Source organism: Medicago sativa, chromosome 4, assembly GCF_051527215.1.
Source record: "Medicago sativa cultivar Bolivia chromosome 4, Bolivia_mono, whole genome shotgun sequence".
NCBI classification, from domain to species: domain Eukaryota; kingdom Viridiplantae; phylum Streptophyta; class Magnoliopsida; order Fabales; family Fabaceae; genus Medicago; species Medicago sativa.
In genome coordinates, this window is record NC_140752.1 from 5,842,476 (window position 1) to 5,866,531 (window position 24,056).

General features: G+C 35.2%; 2 long non-coding RNA genes and 1 pseudogene across 2 annotated transcripts; 2 read left to right on the forward strand and 1 right to left on the reverse strand.

Moving 5' to 3' along the window:
- The first annotated feature begins 3,563 nt into the window (after positions 1-3,563).
- On the forward strand, positions 3,564-8,148 carry LOC146925758 (uncharacterized). Its single transcript, XR_015008088.1, has 2 exons — positions 3,564-3,890; positions 7,963-8,148. It is a non-coding gene; the product is annotated as an uncharacterized LOC146925758 (long non-coding RNA).
- Positions 8,149-12,015: 3,867 nt separating this feature from the next.
- On the forward strand, positions 12,016-14,451 carry LOC146925759 (uncharacterized). The gene is made up of 2 exons (XR_015008089.1): positions 12,016-12,342; positions 14,123-14,451. It is a non-coding gene; the product is annotated as an uncharacterized LOC146925759 (long non-coding RNA).
- Positions 14,452-20,611: 6,160 nt separating this feature from the next.
- LOC146925760 (uncharacterized) lies at positions 20,612-22,672 on the reverse strand (annotated as a pseudogene).
- Positions 22,673-24,056: the final 1,384 nt, after the last annotated feature.

Here is a 24,056-nt window from a genome sequence, read left to right on the forward strand (position 1 = left end):
TTGGACCCTCACCCTAGAATCCACTGTTTTTTCTTATGAAATGACATTTCTAAAATATAAATATCAACAATTAGCTCTTTATTCCATAAAAATAATAGTTAATTTAAAGTTTTTTAAATTAGGAGTACCAGTACACCTTAATTTGCGGGTGTACCGTATAAGTTCCCTTTTTTATATCATCAAATTGATCATGTGCAACGATTTGTCAAAGATACATGGAAAACCACTTATCACTAGGATGTGTAGATTTGATTGATTATTTTTTGGAGAAAGCTTCCTAGCAATTGAAGAACAATTTGATGGAACCAAACAAACAAGACGTGGTGGTCTATGGAGGCACACGGATCCACTCATGCTATATTGGGGGCAACTTCCCCACTATATTTGTTAATTATTTCATATTTTCATATTTTAAGCATTTTTTTTTTTACAAAAACAAAACGATATTCATTCATTCAAATAGATAGAGTACATCAGATACAAACATCGCTAAAAACATAAAGGGTGAATCTGCGAACAAACTCACAACACCCAAGTTAATAGCATAAAACGGCAAAATGCCTACAAATAATATGATAAAACCTAAATCACTGAAATTCACATGCTATCTGCAACGTTGACGCCCAAATCATTGGTTGGATTTGTAATTGACTGATGCAGATCTTTCAATAGGAACTAAACGAACACCGCGACAAGACGCGAAATCAAACGCCGCACAAGACGACGAACAACACAACGCCGCACTTAGACGACGAAATCACAAAAAAACACAAAAGAAAAAACTTGATATGTGATAAACACTTATTTAGATTGAAAGAAAAGGGAAAAAAGAAGTAGAGGGATGATTCTAGGTCAAAAAATGACCTAAAACCACCCCTCCTCGATGAACGAAGGAGAAAGAAAGTTTAGAGAGAAGTTGGAGTTTCTCTCACTAGAAAACTAGGGTTCCGTGCTTTGAAAATTTTCTCTCACTTCATATTTTAAGCATTGTCCCCTCTTAAAATAATAGATTGATCCCATTAAATGAAAATTTATACCATAAAAAAGTTTTTCTTATGAATTTTATAAACTTAAACGTGCAATGTATTTGAGATGAAATTTTGAATAGTCGCTTTCACATACATATAGACAGATATTTTTTATAATGTTGAAAATGAAAAAAATTCTATCATACGTTTTAAATATAAAGACAAGTAAAAAAAAATTAATTTGAAAATATTGAAGAGTCTTTAATTTTTCTAATATATAATAATATAGTCTTTATAAGTTCAAGTATTTTGCTCAATGATAATGATGTTATTACTGACTATTTCTTTTTCCACCCTACTTGTTTTCTCGCGTGCCCTACCGTTTTTGAATTTTATACTCCGAATAGTGTAAACACCCATCAAAACCCTCAAAAACACGTTAAAACACCCTTAGATATCCACCATTATTTCGGATTTTATAATCCGAATAGGGTGCATGGAAAGAGTGTGTGGTGAAAAAAGAAATAGCCGTTATCTTTTTTAAGGGTAAATAGCCGTTATTATTTTATCACTTTTGCATTGATAAATTTTTTTATATTAATATTTACTATATTAATGTAGCCGTTAACCGATTTTGCAAAATACTAACGGAGAGGACCAAATTAGTAAACGACATAAAATTTATGGGATCAAATTGAGACACTTTATAGTTAGGGGACCAAATTGAAAACCAAAAATAAGTTAAGGGATCAAATGATGTATTAAGCCTAAAATCTACCTTTAGGAACATTAAGATTAGTGGTTGGATTGACGGGAAAAGGTTGAATAATTACAAGTCATATTTACTTGAGGTTGTAGTTTTTATGGAAGTTCCCTCTTTGTGTTGGATTGTTGAACTGTGTAATGCTATTTGAGTTGTTTAAATCATAGAGAAATTCTAACTTGGACACAACCCTAAATTAATTTTATTTGGACACACATTCACAAATGAAGAAAAAATAAAAGAGAATGAATTTGAATGATGTGACTAAATAATTTTTCTTTAAATTTATTACATTTGTGTGTGTGTGACCAAATAAATTTGATTTGGGTTTGTGACCATGTAAGAATTGCTCTAAATCATAACGAAGTATGTTTTGTTGCATATTTAACAAGAGTAATGCAACATGTAAACTTTATTGTGTGTGATGTAATTGTTAGAATAATGATTTAGACCGTATATTTTAACGTAAACTAATATGCTATAAAGATGGTTTGCTATGTGTGAGTTTCTGGTTCGTATGGTCCTTGCTTCCTTTCCTCGAAGTATTAGAAACCGGTTAGTCCCGCGCATCACACGTATTAGAACACGAAAACGTGCAAGAAAATAAAAGGAATGGTCAATAAAAAGTACACAAGCTATGAATTCCATTCCAAATTTTATCTAGAATGAGGTCAATAAAGGACGTGCCTTTTACTTAAGGATTATAACACGAATGATTAAGTGAGTACTACCAAGCGTATTGTGAAGTTTATTCATTGTTAATTTGTCCACATTGTATTTACCATGGTTGTACATATCCTTCCTATGTCTTAATTTTATCATCTACTAGCGGAAAGACGGGCACGATACGTCTGTCCGCTCTTTCTACTGCGCTAACGCATGTGATTATTTTATTATGTTTGTTTGTATAATTTTGATTAAAATTTTAAATCTAAAAATATTAATGGAAATTATTGATATATTGATTTATAAACAAAATATTGTCAAGGCATATAACAAAATTATTTTTGACTCATAATCAATTATAAACCAACAAAGTCAAATATAATCCATAAAATTAATCGACTTTGATTAGTTGTAACATGAAAGAAAAAGAAAAAAACTTACAGGTTAATTCTGAATTCTGATGCAGAGGGCTGAGAGAGGTTGAGAAAAACTAAACAATGCGGGAACAAACTATGAACTGTGAGAACCCTACTTATTAATATTTAATATAATGCTATCAAATCTTTTTCTAAAATATTTTGAGCCCTAATCTTTTTTGGCTTAATTGCACTTTTCCCCTTTATATTCTGCTAATTGTGCGATTTTGCACCCCCTCTTTTTTTTTGAGCGATTTAGCTTAAAAAAGTGAAATACTAAAATTGCTTTTTGTTTTGTCCAAACATCATTGAAAAAGATAAACTCCGTTTGGCAATTCAAACTGGCTTTTGGATGGCAAAAACGTCATACCAAACAGGTACGTACCATCCGTAACCTCGTGTTACAACTCTAATCCCCTAATGTTTCCCTTTTATATATGTTGTTATTTTGTAATATGGAATATGGATGGTCATCTAATATAATTGAGTGTTAAAGAGTAAGACTTAAGAATATATACTTTTCAAATCCAATCCAAGTTCCTTTTATCTTTCTTCGTAGTCATTGCTTATTCGTGTTTTATAATTTAGATTGTCATGAGTGAGTGAGTAATTGTAACATCCCGCTCATCAGCTAAGGGAAAATTTTATCAGATAAATGTATCAGAGGATTAAATTCGAGGAAAGTAAGTATGGAAAATATTTACCATGTAATATCAGCCTATTATGAATTAAGTATCAGTGCCGGATTTAACACGCTTAAGTCAAGGACATGTTGGTAAATTCACGCGAAAGAGATATTTAAGTGGGATTGGCCCAAAAATATCTCATTTCACATAATCTTTCTCTCTCTAGGGTTGAGAGAAAGAGTTCTATCCTTTCCCCCTCTTTGGATCGGCCCTTTCCCTCAAATCTTCTACCATCAAAGCTTCCAATTTCATGGAATTGGAGATCAAGCAAGGAACATGGCAACTTCTAGAGCAAGAAACAACAAAGGGAATGAGTAGAAGCTTGGAATCAAAGTTAGGGTTTGAACTTTGAGAAGCTTGAAGCTTGAAGCAAACACACGAAACAAGCTAGGTGAGTTCCATAGATAGATTACCTACCTTTGGGTTTGATAATCTTGTGAAGAAAATCATGTTTTATGTTAGTTTTGTTTTTATGAAACTTAAGTAACCCCAAAGTAATTCTTGTTAGTTATATGTTAAAATTGCCATGAGATATGTTTAAATAAGTCTATACATGTTGTTGGATGTATTTGGTGCATTACAGGGTCGAATTGGACGAGTTTTAGGTCGAAAATGGCGAAAACCCGCAGCCGGAACATGCGAAAACGCAAGCTTCGGAGCGCTGCGCCTGTACAAGGGCGCTAGGCGCCCACACACAGGGAGCTAGCGCTAGGCGCCCCACTCCTGGCGCCAGGCGCCCCAGACAGGACAACCTCCGCGTTGTTCTGCGTTCGGGTGCTTGGGGGCAGTCGTGTGGGGGTCCGTAGCGATCGTTTCGAAGTGTTCTTTTGCTGTTTTCACTTATATTTCTACTGGAACAAACTTGGCTTTATCAAATCATAGAATTTATAAACGGCTTGAAACTTGGGTTTATGGCATTTTCGGTCTTTATAACTTATTGAAAATTTGCACACATCGTCAATTGATCTTTGCATCATTAATCGTGGCAATCTTAGCATGTATTACAAGGATGGCTCAAGAGAATTTAAGCATGATGGGGTAGCAAGATGATTATTAAGCAAGGGAAAACTAGAGCCTCGACATAGTTGTTGAGAACTAGCATGTTAGCAAGAATCCCTAGAATGTTAAGACGCGAAATGTAACCTCTTCGCACATGAGCTAGAATGACTTAGCTAGTATGTAAGCCGTGGATTGACTAGTTAATCTCTCCACCATGATAAGTATGTTTATGAACAAGTATAAGTTACCGCTAATCGGATCGATTAAGGTTCCGAGGTAAATATGTATGTATGAATAAGTTTAACCTATATGCACGACAAGACCATGATTAATATGTGTAGGTGGCATGTCTCTTGCTATCCACATCAGGGGGATACAAGGGGTTCTCGTAATGAGAACGATTCAAGCCGTAAGGGACCCGCATGTCACCGAGTAATCAAGACGTAGGTGCTCGTGTCTCTTGTTATCCATGCCAGGGGGATACAGGAGGTTCTCGACCTAAGGGGAACGGTTCAAGCCGCAAGGGACCCGCACGACACCGAGGGAGTCTGATGTACGTACATCGGTCATGTATGGGGTTGATCTCGGGGTTACTCCACCCGGGACTTTCCGTAAAATGAATCAAGATAATAATTGTTTGTTCAACGCTAACCTAATGAATGAACTTAGACACGATTATGTTTATTATGATTATGTTATGTTATGTTTATGCTCATGATCGTGCCCATGTATGATTATGTTTAAGAACAAGAACAAGAGCATGAAATGCTATTAGACGAGAACAAGATATGTATAGGACAAGTAAAGAAAGCTATGCCTGTGACGACCTTAGGTTTCCCTAATCGTCCGGATTAGAATCATGTCATGAATATGCTATGTTATTTATGTTTAGGCCTTGTTACGTAAAGCGTACACTGGGCAATGCGGTTTAGGTTCCCTCAACCGCCATGACATGTATAGATGAGAAGCCTATAACAAGTAAGATAAGATTATGACGGCTCTAGTATGCACTACCGTCTAAGCATGCAAGTCCCCACACACGTATAATCAACCGTCAGGTTGTATTGTAGACACGTGGCGACCGTAGGTTTCCCCTTGAGGTTGCCTATAGCCTAGGATTTAGGGGAACTCACTGAGACATTATGTCTTTAATATCCCACTTTTATGATACGATGAATTACCTGTTAACGATAGATTAAGTACGATTTAAGCTAGGGGTAAATTGGTAATTGCTCACGGAGGGACTATTTAAGGAATTTTGGCCCAATATTTTCATAATTCTCACCACTTTCTCTCTCTAGGGTAATGAACCAAATTCTTCTCTCCCTTCTCTCTAGAAAAATCGGTTCCTCTTTCTCTCACTCTACACAATCTTGATTTCATCTTCCTTCTTGTGTTAATCAAACCAAGGATGGCTAGGGTTTATGGTTTTGTTTAGTGGCATGTTCAAACAATCTTCTCTTTTCTTCTCTACTCATCTTTCTACTCAAGATCTTCTTTCAATCTTCACTCAAACCTTCAAGAAGTTAGTTTTGAAGCAAGGCTAGGGTTTGGTACTTGTTGGTGACAAGTTGGAAGGAAGCTTCACCAACATCCCTCTTTCAAACTAGGGTTGAGCTTAGGGTTTGTTGTCAAGAGCTTGGAGTGGTGTACATATTCTCAGGTTATTTGAGGTGAGTTCTTAGGTAGTTCCATTCCATGGGATGAGTGTTAAGATTGTAAGAAAAACTATGAATATTTCTAGGGTTTTCTTATATAAATGTTACCCCTTTTTGGGTCATGCATAAATATACTAGTGAATACTTGTGTTAACGCTATTTTTACTTGTTCTATATGATCTTGAGCAACTTGCCATGCTTTTGGGTATTTGTATTGAGGTTTTTGGGTCAAAATCTCCATTTTGCAGGTGCTGGACTGTCAATACTCGCAACTGCGAGCAGGTAGCTCGCAACTGCGAGCAGAAGGGCCGAACTGGGGGGTTTACTCGCCTCCTAGCTCGCCACTGCGAGTGGAAGCTCGCCACTGCGAGTTGTAACTCGCCATTGCGAGTGGAACAGTGCCTAGTGCATTGTTTTGCTCCTCTCGCCTCAGTCGACGTATTTCGGTCCAGTTTGCTTGCATGCAATCTTTTTCAATGATAACCCCTCAATATATGACTCCAAGGCATGGACTTTAGAAAATGTTTCTTGAAAGTTAAACAAGTATTTGTAATGTATATTTAAGCATGGCATTCAAGAGTTTGTTACATGAATTAAGTGGGTAGCAAGCATTATTTAAGGAAGGGAAAGAAACTAGAGCCTCAACGTAGGTGTTGAGATTTAGGAAGAGGATCATGATTAATTATGTTAAGGGTAATGAATGTTTTCTATGTCTATGATATTGTATGTATTACCCTAAAGGATCGATTAAGGATCCGAGTTAAAGGAATTTAACTCAAATGGTTAAAGGTTAATCATTCATGTATGTATAAGACTAAGATTAAAGACGAATGTGTAGGTGCCATGTCTCTCGTAATCCATGAAGGTATGGATTCAAGGGGTTCTCGTGATGGGAACGGGGAAGACTCCGTAAGGGGATCACATGGTACTGAGTAATTAAGAATGTAGGTGTTCGTCCGTACGACACTGAGGGAGTCCGATGTACGTACATCGGTTATGATGGGAGTGTACTCGGGGTTACTCCACCCGGGATTCTCCGTAAAATGAACCAAGATTATGTTTGATTGTCCAACCCTAACATAATGATATTAATGAATGTATTTATGCATGATTAAGATATGATGATGGATTTGAGCAAGTTATAAAAGAATGCCAAGGACGATCTTAGGATACCCTACTCGTCCGGTATAGGTTGTGCCATGATTTGTTCATGTTTAGGCTTCGTTACGATTAGTGTAACTTAGCAAAGCGGTTCTAGGAACCCTTAACCGCCATGGCATGTGTTATGTTAGCAAGCCTATAACAAATAGGGAAGACCTAAGACTGGTTTTAGCAAGCACGACCGTCAAAGGTACAAGTCCACGCACGTATAATCAACCGTCAGGTTGTAAAATAGACACGTGATAACCATAGGTTTTTCCCCAAGGTTATCACTAGCCTAGGGTTATAAAGAACTCACTGAGACATTATTTGTTCAGGTTCACAGGTGGTGCAAGGAAAAGGTAAAGGAAAAGTCTTGGATTGATCGTGACTTATGGATTCGCTTTGTTGTGAATTAGAGATGCATATGTTATATTATAAGATGTAAAATCTAGGTTTGTAATTGCCCTATGGTTGACAAACTTTGGTGTAATAATGTGATATAGAAGCTTTGGATTGACTTTGTAACCAAATTTCCGACCTAGAGTCGTTTCATGTTTTTGTATAATTAATGTATCCAATATCAGTTTATCGCTTATTTGAATATTCTAGACACTTTCAAATTTAGGCGTTACAATGTCTCATCCCAATCCTTATTTGTTTCAGATAAACAGGATGTTTATGCATGCTCGGAGCCGGATGGATATTACTTCAAGGGTTCGTTCGTAAAGCTGCAGGACGTTATGGACATCAAGGATGTATTTTTATGTATGGATGAGTTGTATTGTATTATGATTTATACGAACGTGACTTGATGTAAATATTATTCATTCGTAAAAATTTTATGTTGTATATTTTAATGTATCCAGTACTAATATTAACACACCTGCCAGACTTTCTAGATACGTCTGGTATGGGTGTTACAATTGGTATCAGAGCAGGTCGATTCAGACCGTGCCTTGGGTCATTAAATTACAACTAAGGTAGTGGGACCATTGGGTTCCAGGTAAATGTTCTATTTGTTGATGTTAGTTGAGCCTGATCAACTCAATTTAGCATTTAACGATTAGAATGGATGCCTGAGAGCTGAATAGGACCCAGGAGGAACGAAGTATGTGATGAAGTAGTTTGATCGTGCCAAAAGGTGGCCGGTGAACTAATCAAGTAGAAGTGTGAATCCTCCGGGAATGTAAGGTATGTTAAGAAGGAATGTTCCAACAGCGTTGGGTAAGATGTTAATGATAATTCGTATACCCGTAAGTGAAGAATTTTGAATATATAAGTATGGTATGAAGATGCGGTAAGAGTTGTTGTTGGAACAGAATTATTGCATGCAAAGGAAATATATTCTGGAATGTAAGTACAAGATTAAAAGTTAAGGAGAAGTCGACACATGTTGATGGAATTAGTAAGCTCTCGGGGATTGAGATACGAGAACAGAAGATTTATATGTTCAGTAAGAATAAGGTTTTAAGCAGTGAATGAATTAGCAGAGAAATAAGTTAAGCTGTTCATAGGGGATGAAGTTGAAGTATTATGTGGAAGTTTTATTGTTAAGTGAGGTGATGAACAAGACATTAGTTTTAATGTGCCGTGAATTGAATTGATTGGTGTTAATACTTGCCATGCAACAGTTATGAAATTATTTTTTTTATGATGACCAGAATGAATGATGTGCACTAGATTACTTGAGAAAATGAGATTTTTATGTAAAGTATGTTTTCTGGAAAACTAATTTTTAGAAAATACGCCAATAGCGAAAATTTCGCTAATAGCGAAATTACTCCAAAGGATTTCGCTAATAGCGAAATTGGGACGAAAATTTTCAGTTTTTCCAAAAACTGTCATTTCGTCTCTAGGGTCTTAGTAGCTATTGGGGGGTTGTTTTCGCAATCTTTTATGTAACAAACACTCTCTATATCATCAAGTATCGAATGCACATCACACCCTATGATTACTAAGGAAGAAACTGCATGGACAACTATTAACGGAATCAATCCGGTTCAAGGTAACATTAGAAGTTAACATGGCAAGAGCTGAGGAAGAGCTTGGGTTAAGAGTTTTAAGGTTCCGGCATATGAATGGATAAATTGGATGCAAAGGCATGAGATGAAAGGTAAGCGGTAAAGAATTATGCAAAGTCACAAGATTTTCAGATTTAATGAAGTTATGAGTATTTCCCGGATCTATGTTTTGCTTAATTGAATTGCTAAGGCTCGTTAGGATGATGAATTCTAAAGCTTGCCAAAATTTTGAAAATTAATACATGCATATGGGTGATTGGAGATGGCGTTCATAGATTTAAAAGAAATTTTGCAGGTACCGGTTGTTACGATTCACGTAGAGTGGGCTAAACACACTGGAACTAATGATGGATGACACAGTTGTGTTGTCAACTTGTTCCGTGATTTTAGAGTAACGACTGGGGCCAAACTTATTACGTTTTTATTAAAGAGAAATCGTCAATGCCAATGACCCGTGTGTTAAATTATGATGTTTTCTTAAAGAAAGAAATTAACGAGCATGCATTAGATTGATTATGCAAAACATAGTACGCGAGAATACAAGAGTACAATGAAGTATGATCAAGAAAAGTATGTATGAATTTATGATAAGTCTACTATGGGAATTCAAGATTTCTCAGAAATAAGTTTATGAAAGATAAGTGTATGTCATGAGGTGAACTCAACCAGTGAGAAAGTAAGGTCTATCCTCAAGTAAAATGATATGGTAATTCGACAAGTCTACCGTGAGATCCAATTTTGCAAGGTATTGTGAAGTGCAAGTTTATGGCATTGAATGCCACACGAAAGGTCTTGACAAGAGTTCAAGAAGATGATGCTCATATGGGAAAAATAATGTGAAGTTTCAGTTGTCTTAATGGATTAGAATATTGGTTAAGGACAACTGGTGGGAATCAGAGTGGCGCAACGAAAGTTAATTGGTGTAGTTGCTAACAGTAATCATGGAACATGGAATGTGATAGTAAGGGCCTTCTTTAGAAGCATTATGGGACAAGCGAGAAGTTCTCAAAATGTTAAGTAAGAAAGGAGACTTATGTAATCAGTCATGAAAAGGGATATGATATGTGGATGTGTCTTGATCTAAGTATGATAAGAAAGGCTAGAGACACAACAAATGAAGAGTATGTGCTATGATAAGAGAAATACATGTAAGAGTCGAAAGGTTCCTTTTTGTGACTCAAAGTAATGATTGAATTATCAAGTGTGGAACCGGTATTAAGGAAGAAGTGTTATGCAAGAGATGGTAACAATATGTGATCGTAACCGAATATGATGTTTTGAAGATTCAAGTTTATTGTTCTTAGAACAAGGAAATGAGATAATGTTATGAGGGTCAAGGATCCTATATGAATTATGTTAAGCAATTATGTGTGTCTCCAAGATATGTATGTAAGACAAGAAATAATAAGAAAGAAGTTACTTTTGAAGTTCAAGAATTTCATTATGGATGGAGATATAAACCATGAGTTATGCACGAGGAAGTGCATACTCTCCTATGCCAAACTTGTTAAATGATCACGATACTTGCTACGAAGATTTCGAATTATGATTTATAACTTTTAAAGTTAAAATGGGTATTAAGGGACTTTGGAACGATGATTATTTTAAAAATATGATTTCGTAATGTTTCTTTTAAGTTATACAATTATTCGTTCCAAGGATCCGAATACTCATGTTTAGAAATTTTTTTTTAAAGTAATATGTTAGAACGAGTATCGTTATTATTTAACAAGAAGCGACATTCGAAAGTATACGATTGTTATGGAGAGTAAGATGAGTTGATGTAATCAACAAAGTTGTTCGAAAAGTCTTATTAGACGCACAAGTATATGCTAAGAGTATTCAAATGCAAGAGGTATAAGTCAGAAGTTTTAAGAGCATGTAAGTTACAAGATGGGTTGATGAATGTTATATGTATAAGCGTAATTAATTTCATCCCTCTACGACAAGTTATATGAGTCATCCATGAATTTGGGTGCAATAAGAACAGTAATGAGATCCAAAGATTTCTTAAGACTCTGAAAAGAGACAAGAGATTTGTAGAATCGTCAAGATAAGTATGTTAGAAAAAGGCACATGTCTCAAGCTACAATAAGTGAACTGATGTATGAATTATATGTTACACGATAAGATTATGTATACATGAAAAGATGTTTTAAAGTTACAAGTAAGCACTGCAGGGCAAACCTGGTTTCTGGTAGGATTCCAGTTAAAAGGCAAATCCTGAGTGTTCATGTTTATGACAAGATACCATTAGGAATGGTTATGTTAAGCGGGTAAGATCCGAGTTTGAGACAATAAGTTTATGTGTAGCAAGGTAAGTGCTGAATCATAATATGCTAAGAAAACTCTAAGTTTGAGTGATTTTAAGATCAAGAAGGCAAAGTTCAGTAACATGTGGATTAAGAAACAAGATGAGGACATGATACGACGAAACCTTTGGATATGTATGAATGGAAAATGTTTGGCTCAGACCATAGATGGTAAGTTTTTGTCATGATGATTGGTAGTCGATCTCTAAATTTCGAGGACGAAATTTTTTTAAGGGGGGTAGAATGTAACATCCCGCTCATCAGCTAAAGGAAAATTTTATTAGATAAATGTATCAGAGGATTAAATTCGAGGAAAGTAAGTATGGAAAATATTTACCATGTAATATCAGCCTATTATGAATTAAGTATCAGTGCCGGATTTAACACGCTTAAGTCAAGGACATGTTGGTAAATTCACGCGAAAGAGATATTTAAGTGGGATTGGCCCAAAAATATCTCATTTCACATAATCTTTCTCTCTCTAGGGTTGAGAGAAAGAGTTCTATCCTTTCCCCCTCTTTGGATCGGCCCTTTCCCTCAAATCTTCTACCATCAAAGCTTCCAATTTCATGGAATTGGAGATCAAGCAAGGAACATGGCAACTTCTAGAGCAAGAAACAACAAAGGGAATGAGTAGAAGCTTGGAATCAAAGTTAGGGTTTGAACTTTGAGAAGCTTGAAGCTTGAAGCAAACACAAGAAACAAGCTAGGTGAGTTCCATAGATAGATTACCTACCTTTGGGTTTGATAATCTTGTGAAGAAAATCATGTTTTATGTTAGTTTTGTTTTTATGAAACTTAAGTAACCCCAAAGTAATTCTTGTTAGTTATATGTTAAAATTGCCATGAGATATGTTTAAATAAGTCTATACATGTTGTTGGATGTATTTGGTGCATTACAGGGTCGAATTGGACGAGTTTTGGGTCGAAAATGGCGAAAACCCGCAGCCGGAACATGCGAAAACGCAAGCTTCGGAGCGCTGCGCCTGTACAAGGGCGCTAGGCGCCCACACACAGGGAGCTAGCGCTAGGCGCCCCACTCCTGGCGCCAGGCGCCCCAGACAGGACAACCTCCGCGTTGTTCTGCGTTCGGGTGCTTGGGGGCAGTCGTGTGGGGGTCCGTAGCGATCGTTTCGAAGTGTTCTTTTGCTGTTTTCACTTATATTTCTACTGGAACAAACTTGGCTTTATCAAATCATAGAATTTATAAACGGCTTGAAACTTGGGTTTATGGCATTTTCGGTCTTTATAACTTATTGAAAATTTGCACACATCGTCAATTGATCCTTGCATCATTAATCGTGGCAATCTTAGCATGTATTACAAGGATGGCTCAAGAGAATTTAAGCATGATGGGGTAGCAAGATGATTATTAAGCAAGGGAAAACTAGGGCCTCGACATAGTTGTTGAGAACTAGCATGTTAGCAAGAATCCCTAGAATGTTAAGACGCGAAATGTAACCTCTTCGCACATGAGCTAGAATGACTTAGCTAGTATGTAAGCCGTGGATTGACTAGTTAATCTCTTCACCATGATAAGTATGTTTATGAACAAGTATAAGTTACCGCTAATCGGATCGATTAAGGTTCCGAGGTAAATATGTATGTATGAATAAGTTTAACCTATATGCACGACAAGACCATGATTAATATGTGTAGGTGGCATTTCTCTTGCTATCCACATCAGGGGGATACAAGGGGTTCTCGTAATGAGAACGATTCAAGCCGTAAGGGACCCGCATGTCACCGAGTAATCAAGACGTAGGTGCTCGTGTCTCTTGTTATCCATGCCAGGGGGATACGGGAGGTTCTCGGCCTAAGGGGAACGGTTCAAGCCGCAAGGGACCCGCACGACACCGAGGGAGTCCGATCTACGTACATCGGTCATGTATGGGGTTGATCTCGGGGTTACTCCACCCGGGACTTTCCGTAAAATGAATCAAGATAATAATTGTTTGTTCAACGCTAACCTAATGAATGAACTTAGACACGATTATGTTTATTATGATTATGTTATGTTATGTTTATGCTCATGATCGTGCCCATGTATGATTATGTTTAAGAACAAGAACAAGAGCATGAAATGCTATTAGACGAGAACAAGATATGTATAGGACAAGTAAAGAAAGCTATGCCTGTGACGACCTTAGGTTTCCCTAATCGTCCGGATTAGAATCATGTCATGAATATGCTATGTTATTTATGTTTAGGCCTTGTTACGTAAAGCGTACACTGGGCAATGCGGTTTAGGTTCCCTCAACTGCCATGACATGTATAGATGAGAAGCCTATAACAAGTAAGATAAGATTATGACGGCTCTAGTATGCACTACCGTCTAAGCATGTAAGTCCCCACACACGTATAATCAACCGTCAGGTTGTATTGTAGACACGTGGCGACCGTAGGTTTCCCCTTGAGGTTGCCTATAGCCTAGGATTTAGGGGAACTCACTGAGACATTATGTCTCATCCCAATCCTTATTTGTTTCAGATAAACAGGATGTTTATGCATGCTCGGAGCCGGATGGATATTACTTCAAGGGTTCGTTCGTAAAGCTGCAGGACGTTATGGACATCAAGGATGTATTTTTATGTATGGATGAGTTGTATTGTATTATGATTTATACGAACGTGACTTGATGTAAATATTATTCATTCGTAAAAATTTTATGTTGTATATTTTAATGTATCCAGTACTAATATTAACACACGTGCCAGACTTTCTAAATACGTCTGGTATGGGTGTTACAGTAATTCATAGTAGTCTTGAGGTTTAGGGGAATTCGATGATTGAATCCTTCTAAACCTACATTCACTCTACTTGTTATATTTTTGAGTTTTCAATTCAATATTTGTGTTTCACACAATGTAGAGATTTTTTGTGTGTAAACACAATATAGAGATATACACCGTAGATTTCATAATCTTAGAAAACGTTATTGATTAGTTAATGAAAATAAATATTAATATCCAACTTATAAGATTGAAAAAAATAATCGACACATGAGAATAGTTTAGGTTCTTTTAAGATGTTTTAGGATGATCACCTTTAATGGATCTCGACATTGAATCCGCCAAGAGAATAGGGAGGGCCGTTGAATCAAGTTACGATGTATTTCTAAAAGGAATCATTGATTATCAATGTTCACCTCATCTTTGAAAACTCGGTCTTATAATTACGAATAAAAGAATTTAGGATAAGCTTTAAGCTCTAAATAGCTTGCTACACTTATGTCATTGCATATTTTCTATCAAAATAAACGACGATAAATCCATGCACTTCCAGACGAATCATAGCTTCTCACCTCCACCAAAGGATCTCAAAGAACACTTTCATTCTTGATAGGTGATGGGTGGCTAGTGTTAAAAACAGTAAAGTCGGGTGTTGAACACGCGTCCCTTAACCTACTCAATCTTATAATTAGGAACAAGAGAATTCGGAATAAGCTTCAAGCTCTAAATAGCATGCTACACTTATATCATTGCATATTTTCTATCAAAATAAACGACGATAAACCGTGTTGAACACGCGTTCTTTAACCTGCAAAACACTCACTTTACCACCTAACTATTTGCTTCATTTATTTATTAAATGCGTCTATTATTCTTTATATATATATATATATATATATAAAGAGAAAAAAAAACTTTGTGCTGTCTTTTTTATTATCCAATATTTCAATTATACCATCAAACAAATTTTCCTATAATAATTTATTGTTGGTGTCATTAAAAAAGATCAAAATTTATATTATATTTGCTATTTTTTTAAAGGATTATACTTGTTATATTATTGGTGTAAATAGATAAACATGGTTCATTGAGTTTGTTATATTGTTTTTAAGGAGAGTTTGTTATAGTTTGAGAGTTACAGCAATTTTTAAGGAGAGTTTTTAATAAACACAATATGCCTTAAAAAAACAATTACAACATTGAATAGATATAACCACACATGATTTTTTTATTTATAAAAAAATTAGAGATGTTTTCTTAAGCGACAAATTTTCAGTCGCTAAGGTATAAAAATCGGTGGCTAATATCTTTAGTAACAGAAATAGTGACTGAAAATTGGGCCGCTAAAGTAAAAATCGATTTCTAATATGTTTAGCGACATAAATAACAACAAAAATTTAGTCGTTAAAGTATAACATATTAAAAATCTATCATTGTTTTGGTTACTACTTATTTAACCACACTTGAAATGTATTCTTAGATCCGTCGTCCTGATGTGAAATGATATATTTTTTTTATTTTGACACTATTTAATTGTTTTTTTATCAAACCCGTGTTTGGCACGTCATTTTCACCATACTTAATAATTTTTACTTTTTTTTACGAAATATAGATTTAATTAAAATTTTTGACAAGAAATATATTGTTGTTATTTTTTGGGAAAATATACTGTTGTTTTTTGAAGAGTAGCTAACCATGTTGAAAATTGATGTTGACACATTGCATATGGCTGTGTCACACGAGTAAAATACGTTTTTGCCCCCTCGGCAGTTAACTGCCGAATTATGAAACCGACTGCAATTAACTATCGAGGGAAATTGAAAACTTCGGCAGTTAACTGTCGAGGAATCCTCAAAATTTTTTTTTTTTTTACAAAAACCATTAATTTTTTTATTCTTTAAACCTAAATTTTCCTTAATTAAATTTAATTCTTTAATCCTTTTAAGGAATTAAACATAATTTTTTTTATGATTTCATTCATGTGATTTTGTTGCCATAAATGAAGAAATATGAGAGATGGATAATATCTGCAATCGGTAGTTAATGGACCTAAAATGATAATTCAATAAAAAAAAATCAACAACAAAAAACGTTACAAATGATAGAATAACTAGTGTAATGACCCCTGCCAAGCATTTTTTTTATCAAATGTATAGATATTATATTATTTTATCTTAAAGTTATAAGTGGTTATAATTTAAATTTGACATCGAAAAAAATACCATCTTAATTTTGTTTATTTTGTATACATTTTGAAATATTAAACACTGCACATAACGATTAAAGTATTTGGAGTTATAGTTATACTAATTCCTTGTAGTTTAAGATGCTGATCATTCTTAATCTTAGCAAACGTTTGATTTTTTTATATAACAGTCAGTGTCACATGCATACACGTAGTCGGTAAATGCAAACGTTAAATTTTTTACGGGTGTGTATAAACATAGCTTGGGCTACAAAAACGCCGATTGTTATTTGTTTTTAATTTTTACAAAATCAATGGTCTAATGTAAATATTGTATTTTAGGGTAACAACGATGTAAAAAAAAAGGTTTCGCGGATTGTTAAACCTGAAAAGTGCATCAATTAAAAGTCAATGGCAGGAGGACCTGCTTATATAGAAATTGCATGTCATGTTATGACCAGTACGCCTTACAAAGAAATTAAAATAAAAACGACTTCCAAAATATACGCAACTTTAGTTTTCTAAATTATAGCAACAACAATTCTAAAACATAACCAATGATCATAATTTTTGAAAAACTTCACGATACACAACATTTGTGGTCTCCTTGCAAACATTATTATCTTCATCCAGGATGAGCAGCTTCAAACCTTTTCTAGAAGTAACTCGAGAGACAGCGACATAAAGTTGTCCATGCGTGAACAGAGGCTTAGGAAGATAAACCCCCACTCGAGATAAAGATTGACCCTGACTTTTATTTATTGTCATTGCAAAACAAAGTGTCAATGGAAATTGTATGCGCCTGAATTTGAAGGGTAGTCCTGGATCACTAGGAATAAGATTCATCCTGGGAATGAATACCCTGGTACTGCCCTTTTTCCTGTAATTACGGTAGCAGCTATCGTGCTCTTCCCTAGATGTGTAACTGTCAACCTCGTACCATTACACAGTCCATTGGTCTGATCGATGTTTCTCATCAGCATAACTGGACATCCCACCTTTAGTTTCAACCAGTGATTTGGAACTCCAGAGCTCTTAATACCATTAAGAAATTCCGTTGTGAACCACTCGCTTTGGACATCAGAATTTTCACCCGATCGACAAACAGAATCAGAGCTTAAATACTCTTTCTCTTCACCTGGAATCAGCGACATCATATATTCTGTAACACCCACAACGTGGCCCAGTAACAGTGGCGGAGCCAGGCCGGCCCCGGACTTAAGCGGGATGAGTCGGACCACCGGGCTGTTACAGGATGACCCCACGTTGATAGGAGGAACCGAATCACATCGGAATGAGAGGGATTCGGAGGCCGTGTAGGTATGGGACTACATGGTTGAAGGAAGGCTTATAAGAATTATTAGGTACTACTCATATCAACAAGATGCATCTTCTTTTCGGGAGCTCAATCCATAGGAACTCCACAGTTAAGCGTGCTTGGCTTGGAGTAGTACTAGGATGGGTGACCTACCGGGAAGTTTCCCGGTAAGCATGTGAGTGAGGACAAAGCATGCTTAAAAGACTCGTGTTGGTTTGTGGGGTTAGTCGGCAATCCTGTAAGCAGTCTGGGATGTTACACTTGGTATCAGAGCAGACCTCTCCCAGTACGGTGTGGTTCGGGGACGAACCAGGCGGAAGCTGGTGGGCATGTAACACCCACAACGTGGCCCAGTAACAGTGGCGGAGCCAGGCCGGCCCCGGACTTAAGCGGGATGAGTCGGACCACCGGGCTGTTACAGGATGACCCCACGTTGATAGGAGGAACCGAATCACATCGGAATGAGAGGGATCCGGAGGCCGTGTAGGTATGGGACTACATGGTTGAAGGAAGGCTTATAAGAATTGTTAGGTACTACTCATATCAACAAGATGCATCTTCTTTTCGGGAGCTCAATCCATAGGAACTCCACAGTTAAGCGTGCTTGGCTTGGAGTAGTACTAGGATGGGTGACCTACCGGGAAGTTTCCCGGTAAGCATGTGAGTGAGGACAAAGCATGCTGAAAAGACTCGTGTTGGTTTGTGGGGTTAGTCGGCAATCCTGTAAGCAGTCTGGGATGTTACATATTCGTTAACATGCTCAACTGAATCAAGCGTTGGTGCGAGTATTCCCCTTTCTTGGAAAAATAGCTGGTCACCAAGGTTATCATTCAGATCGGGATACACAACATCTATAAGCGACATCAACGGATTTGATGTGTCCGATATCAGCAATTCTTCAGGAATTTCTACCTTCATTTCACCATTCTCATCCGAAGCGTCGTTGCCTCTCCAATTGAGAGTATCCACTTGCCAAAATTAGCAATTTCTTCATGCTATACAGGTACCAAAGATGCACCCAAGACTGCTTAAACAGTAAGCCTCAACACATTACAATAGGCCCATAACTTTGACGAATTGACTGAGGCATCAACAATATCTGGCCTCGTTCCTCCTCGGACAACAGGCAATATCTGCCTGAAATCACCACCTAAAACTACTGTCATTCCACCAAAATGTTTAAGCGCGTTTAGGGGATCATTCTTGGACATGATATCACGCAATGATCGGTCAACTGCCTCAAAACACCATCAATGCATCATTGGAGCCTCATCCCAAATTATCAACTTTGCAGCACGCACCAGGTCTGCCCTAGGACTATCCTTTTCCATCGTAAGCGATGATGCCTCATTAATCTCAATAAGGACTGTCAGCGTCGAGTGCGCGGTTCTTCCACCTGGTAATAGAAGAGCCGATATACTGCTGGATGCAGCATTCAATACAATTAACCCCTTCGATCTAATAGCAGCCGACAATGTTTTCCATATAAAGGTTTTTCCAGTACCACCGTAACCATATAAGAAAAAGAAACCACTGTCGTCAGAACCAACGGACTCCATGATCTTGTCATGCACACATCTTTGTTCATCAGTCAGCATCAACAACATATCAACGTGTGTCATTTCCAGTTCATCTTTGTTGTAACTTAGCTCATCCACGATAAGCTTGTTTGTGAAAGTTGGCATGTCTGCTGCGTTTGGCCTAGGCATAGATTTGAAGTCGGTAAGGGACCGTCCGTTTTCCTGAAGCAACATTTCAATTTCAATCAAGCACAGGTTCTTCAAGTCATCATCACCGATACGCTGATCTGCATATTAAATGTAAAGTCACGAAATTATTATCAACACATGAAGAAAAATGATAGTAAGAGAACATATGCAATGCAACGGAAAAAATGACATTAAAGTTACGACTCGATTCTTAATCGAAAAAAGCTTCTTTCAACTTAACTCAAACTAAAAAAATAAACTTGTTTGTAAAGGATTTCCCAAGCTATTATTTATTTAACGCAAAAATAAATAGATACAGGAATTGCTACAAAATGATGTCATGAATGCTCACTAATCTAGATAACGTGAAAAATTAGTCAATTAAAGAACAGAAAATGTGAACAAATTAATCAAGATACACATACTGGAAAACTATAGTCACATAAAACTCTGAGTTGAATAGTGTATTTCGGGAAAAAAAATTGTTTCAAAGGAAAAATGAGCAAATTAAGGATTAGTGCACAAACATTAGAAATATTTATCAAAATAATTTGCACATTTACGCGAGTGCCTGGAGTTTCGTACACCCTCTCGAAGAAGAATAATATTGGTCGTCTAAAAAAAATAGTGAAAAGCTCTCTGGTGTGTCTACTTTGTTAGGTAGCCTTGATTGGAAGCCATTAATTTTGGTTTCTGTTATGACCATCACCGTCATTTCTATGCCTATACTGTGGTTGCTGCTACTATTAATATGCCAATAGTTGTAATGAAAAAGGGATCTCTGAAATTAAGACTAAAATATTATTTAACATTTTTTTACCACCGTAACCAAAAAATATGAGGATTGTGGGCACATCTACAACTTAATTACGAATGTCACGGTTCCTCAACTAAATTAATTCTGATTGTCGGCACACAAAAAAAAAATCTCTTTTATTTTGTAAGTACGTTAATTCTGATTATAAGGTACGACATTTCAAAACAATACATATATTATTGCCAAAAAGAGAGGATTCATTTTATAAGGAATGACCATTAAGATAACATTAATTCTGAAACTAACTAATGCCCCCACTCAAATTAGAAAAAAAAAGAACTTAGTACAATTCATCGTATCACACCTTGTATGGCGTTTAATTAAATTCACCATGTTCCTTAAAAAAACAAAAAAAATAAATTCACCATGTAATTGAAACGAACGTGTTTTTTTTCTCAATTACCTCGGCACAATCCTTAAGGTCTTCAACAGTGGTCATCGGGGTCAAATTGAGAAAGTCTTCCTCAACACTAACCTTAGATGCCTCCACAATTTTAGAAATGCCCGGTGACGGAGAATCATCGTTCTCAACCATCCTACAAACATGCATCACAAACATAATTAGATACATACCAAGTATTAACCGTAAAAAGTTTCAACTAATAATATTTTCAATTCATAATTTTGTTATTATTTAAAAAAGTGTTGGGAATATTTTTGTTAGCATAACAGCGTGGGTGTGATTTCAAAAAAATGAGTTCAACGAAATAAAAGTGTGATAAATTACAAAGAGTTATCACTCGCTGTACAATTTTTTTTGTTAGCATAACTGAATCCATATTTGTTTAAACGTAGACGCCTTAACATCACAATCTCATTCAGCGAATACAAAAAACCATAACCTCGTTTAATTACCTCTTCTTTAATAGAAGAGCAGCACTGAAAGTTGGATTGAACAACACCTTTGTTGCATTGATGGTATTTTGTATCGTCGCCTGACCTGGATAATTGAGAAAAAATAGCTCGTTAGATGTTTATAAAGTCAACAACAAAGAAATGGTGACATGCACACAAAGTAATTATACCCTGAAAGATCTTGATCTAGGTTAAGAGGACAGCAACAACAACATTATCGGTTTCACCAGATGCAAGAAAAGCATTCAACTCATCAACATAAGGACCAAATAGTGTGACCTTGAAACGAAACCTAATACAATTTTTTTTTTTTTAAAAAATATAACGTTAGTTACACAAATATACGTGAAAAAACTTTTTAAACACATTTTAAATAGTAAAATATAACAGGATGGTGTACCCATCGTAATCCAACTCAATAAGAATCATCTTCGATTGAGATCCATTGCGAGTATACGACTTCTCAACACCGACAGCTTTCAGCATACCCATAACATCTGAAAAGAATATCAACCAAGATTAAAAAAAATGATTCCTTTATATAAAAGACCAGATTTGCTTTAATTGATAATACTATTTTTGGTCAGCTTACCGATCAAGTAATCAATATCATATTCAGATTGAAAGATTTCGCGAGGATCACCGATCACGTAGATGTCAGCAGGAACAAACTTATCATCACATTGTTTTATTTTGGTACCATACTGAAAGTTAATCTTATAAGGGTGTCTCGCCGTCCTATACGATCCCACATTAGAAGCAACACTAAAATTCCCAATAGAGAAGACACGGGCCTCCTTCAGCTCCTTCTCATACTTGTATATGAGAGTACGTCTAACAGACGCATTGATTCGGTTACCCTATCAAATAAAAAAAAACTTTAAATTAGATAACAAAACATTTTATAATATAAATAAGTTATATGATTAATTTAGAGAATAATACAATTACGGATAATTGACCTAATACAATTATGGATAAAATAATAGAAGAACGAAAAATAAAAACAGCCGGATAAAAAAATATAAACAATCAATTGGATATAAACAAATAAAATTCCAAGGACCTCAAACAAAAATTTATTGATACAATTACAAAAATTATTGATATAATCGCACCAAACTATTTCTCTGATATATAAAAAAAAAAAAATTGAACTCCTTGATATAGTTACACACGACATTAACAAAAAATTATTGATTTGACCAAAAAAAAAAACAAAAAATTATTGATAAAAAAAAGATAAGAACTAAGAACAAATGGAATCAAACAACCTTATTGTCCATTAGAACCATTTCCAAGGAGTAAGAAAGTTGATCCTTTTTCATATCCCTCACAAACCATAGGTGAACGACTCGAACCCTGATATTCCAGTTTTCTTTGGAAGGGGATATATCAGACATCATGTCGATCTTTGGTGCCATTTCAGCTTAACAAACTAATACGAAAATTACGCAAAGAAAAAGAAAGGAATATGAAAGACAACTACAAAACAGGAGTTGTGGTGTGAAGAATGTGTTGGCCAAAGGGTCTAATTAATAATAGCTTTTAGAGGATAATTACGTAAAACAACAACATGTAACTTAACCAATCAAATTTGAACTCATATCTTAGCTATTAATCAAAATATAATATATATATTTTTTTTTAATGATTGCATTTGAAAAAAACTAAATAGCACTATGAATTTCACGGCATTAAATATAATCATGGTTTAGCTATTAAGATATGAGTATTAGTTTAACGAAATTTCTCTATTATGATATGAGTATTAGTTTAATGAAATTTCACGGCATTAAATAATATGCATTCACATTTAGATCAAATAAAATCATGTTTCCTTCACAAAAAAAAAATATTATTCACATTTTTATTTCACAAAGATATAATCTTAACCTATTAAAAAGATTATCAAATTTATAATTTAACACAAAGAATATAATCTTAAAAACTAATAGTCATAAAACAAATATTATTCACATTTTTATTTCATTAAACTGTTTTTTTTTGGTAAAAAAAAAACTGTTTTTTTTTGTTGAAGAAATTTCATTAAACTATTCAATTTTTATTTTAGTACAGAAAAAAAAACGGAAGTACATTGAATATGCATTAATAAAATTATTACTTTTAATCAAATTGAATCAAAGAAAATAACACGAAAATCTCACTTTTAAGTACATTGAATATGCATGTTTAATGGTTTTTGTGAATTTAGAGGAAAGGTCTTGAATTTTTTTTTTTTTAGCTATTAAGCAATTCCGATTATTTTTTTTTTGGTTTAAGGCTTTTTTTTTTAGAGAAGGTTTAACGTTTATTTTAGCAAGTCCACTAAATAGAATCAACTGAAATCATATTTGTGATATTCTTTAATGATACGTTTTCAATTCAAATTAAATACCTCCAATTCCAATCTTTTTCTATCATAAAACAAAGTATCCGATTCTTTTTCTTTCCTAAAATAAATATTTAACAATTCAACGAAATTCATTAAAAAAAATGTTGAAATCTATATAACGGTTTTTGCGATTTTAGAGGAAAGGTCTTGAAATATTATTTTTTTAGTTATTAAGCAATTCCGATTTTTTATTGGTTTACGGTTTTTTTTTTTTTTTTTAGGGAAGGTTCAACATTTATTTTAGCAAAGACCACTAAATAGAATCAACTGAAATCATATTTTTGATATTCTTTAATGATACGTTTTCAATTCCAATTATATACCTCCAATTCCAAATTTTTTTTATGTCCTAAAATAAAGTATCCGTTTTTTTTTCCTTCCTACAATAAATATTGAATAATTCAACGGAATTC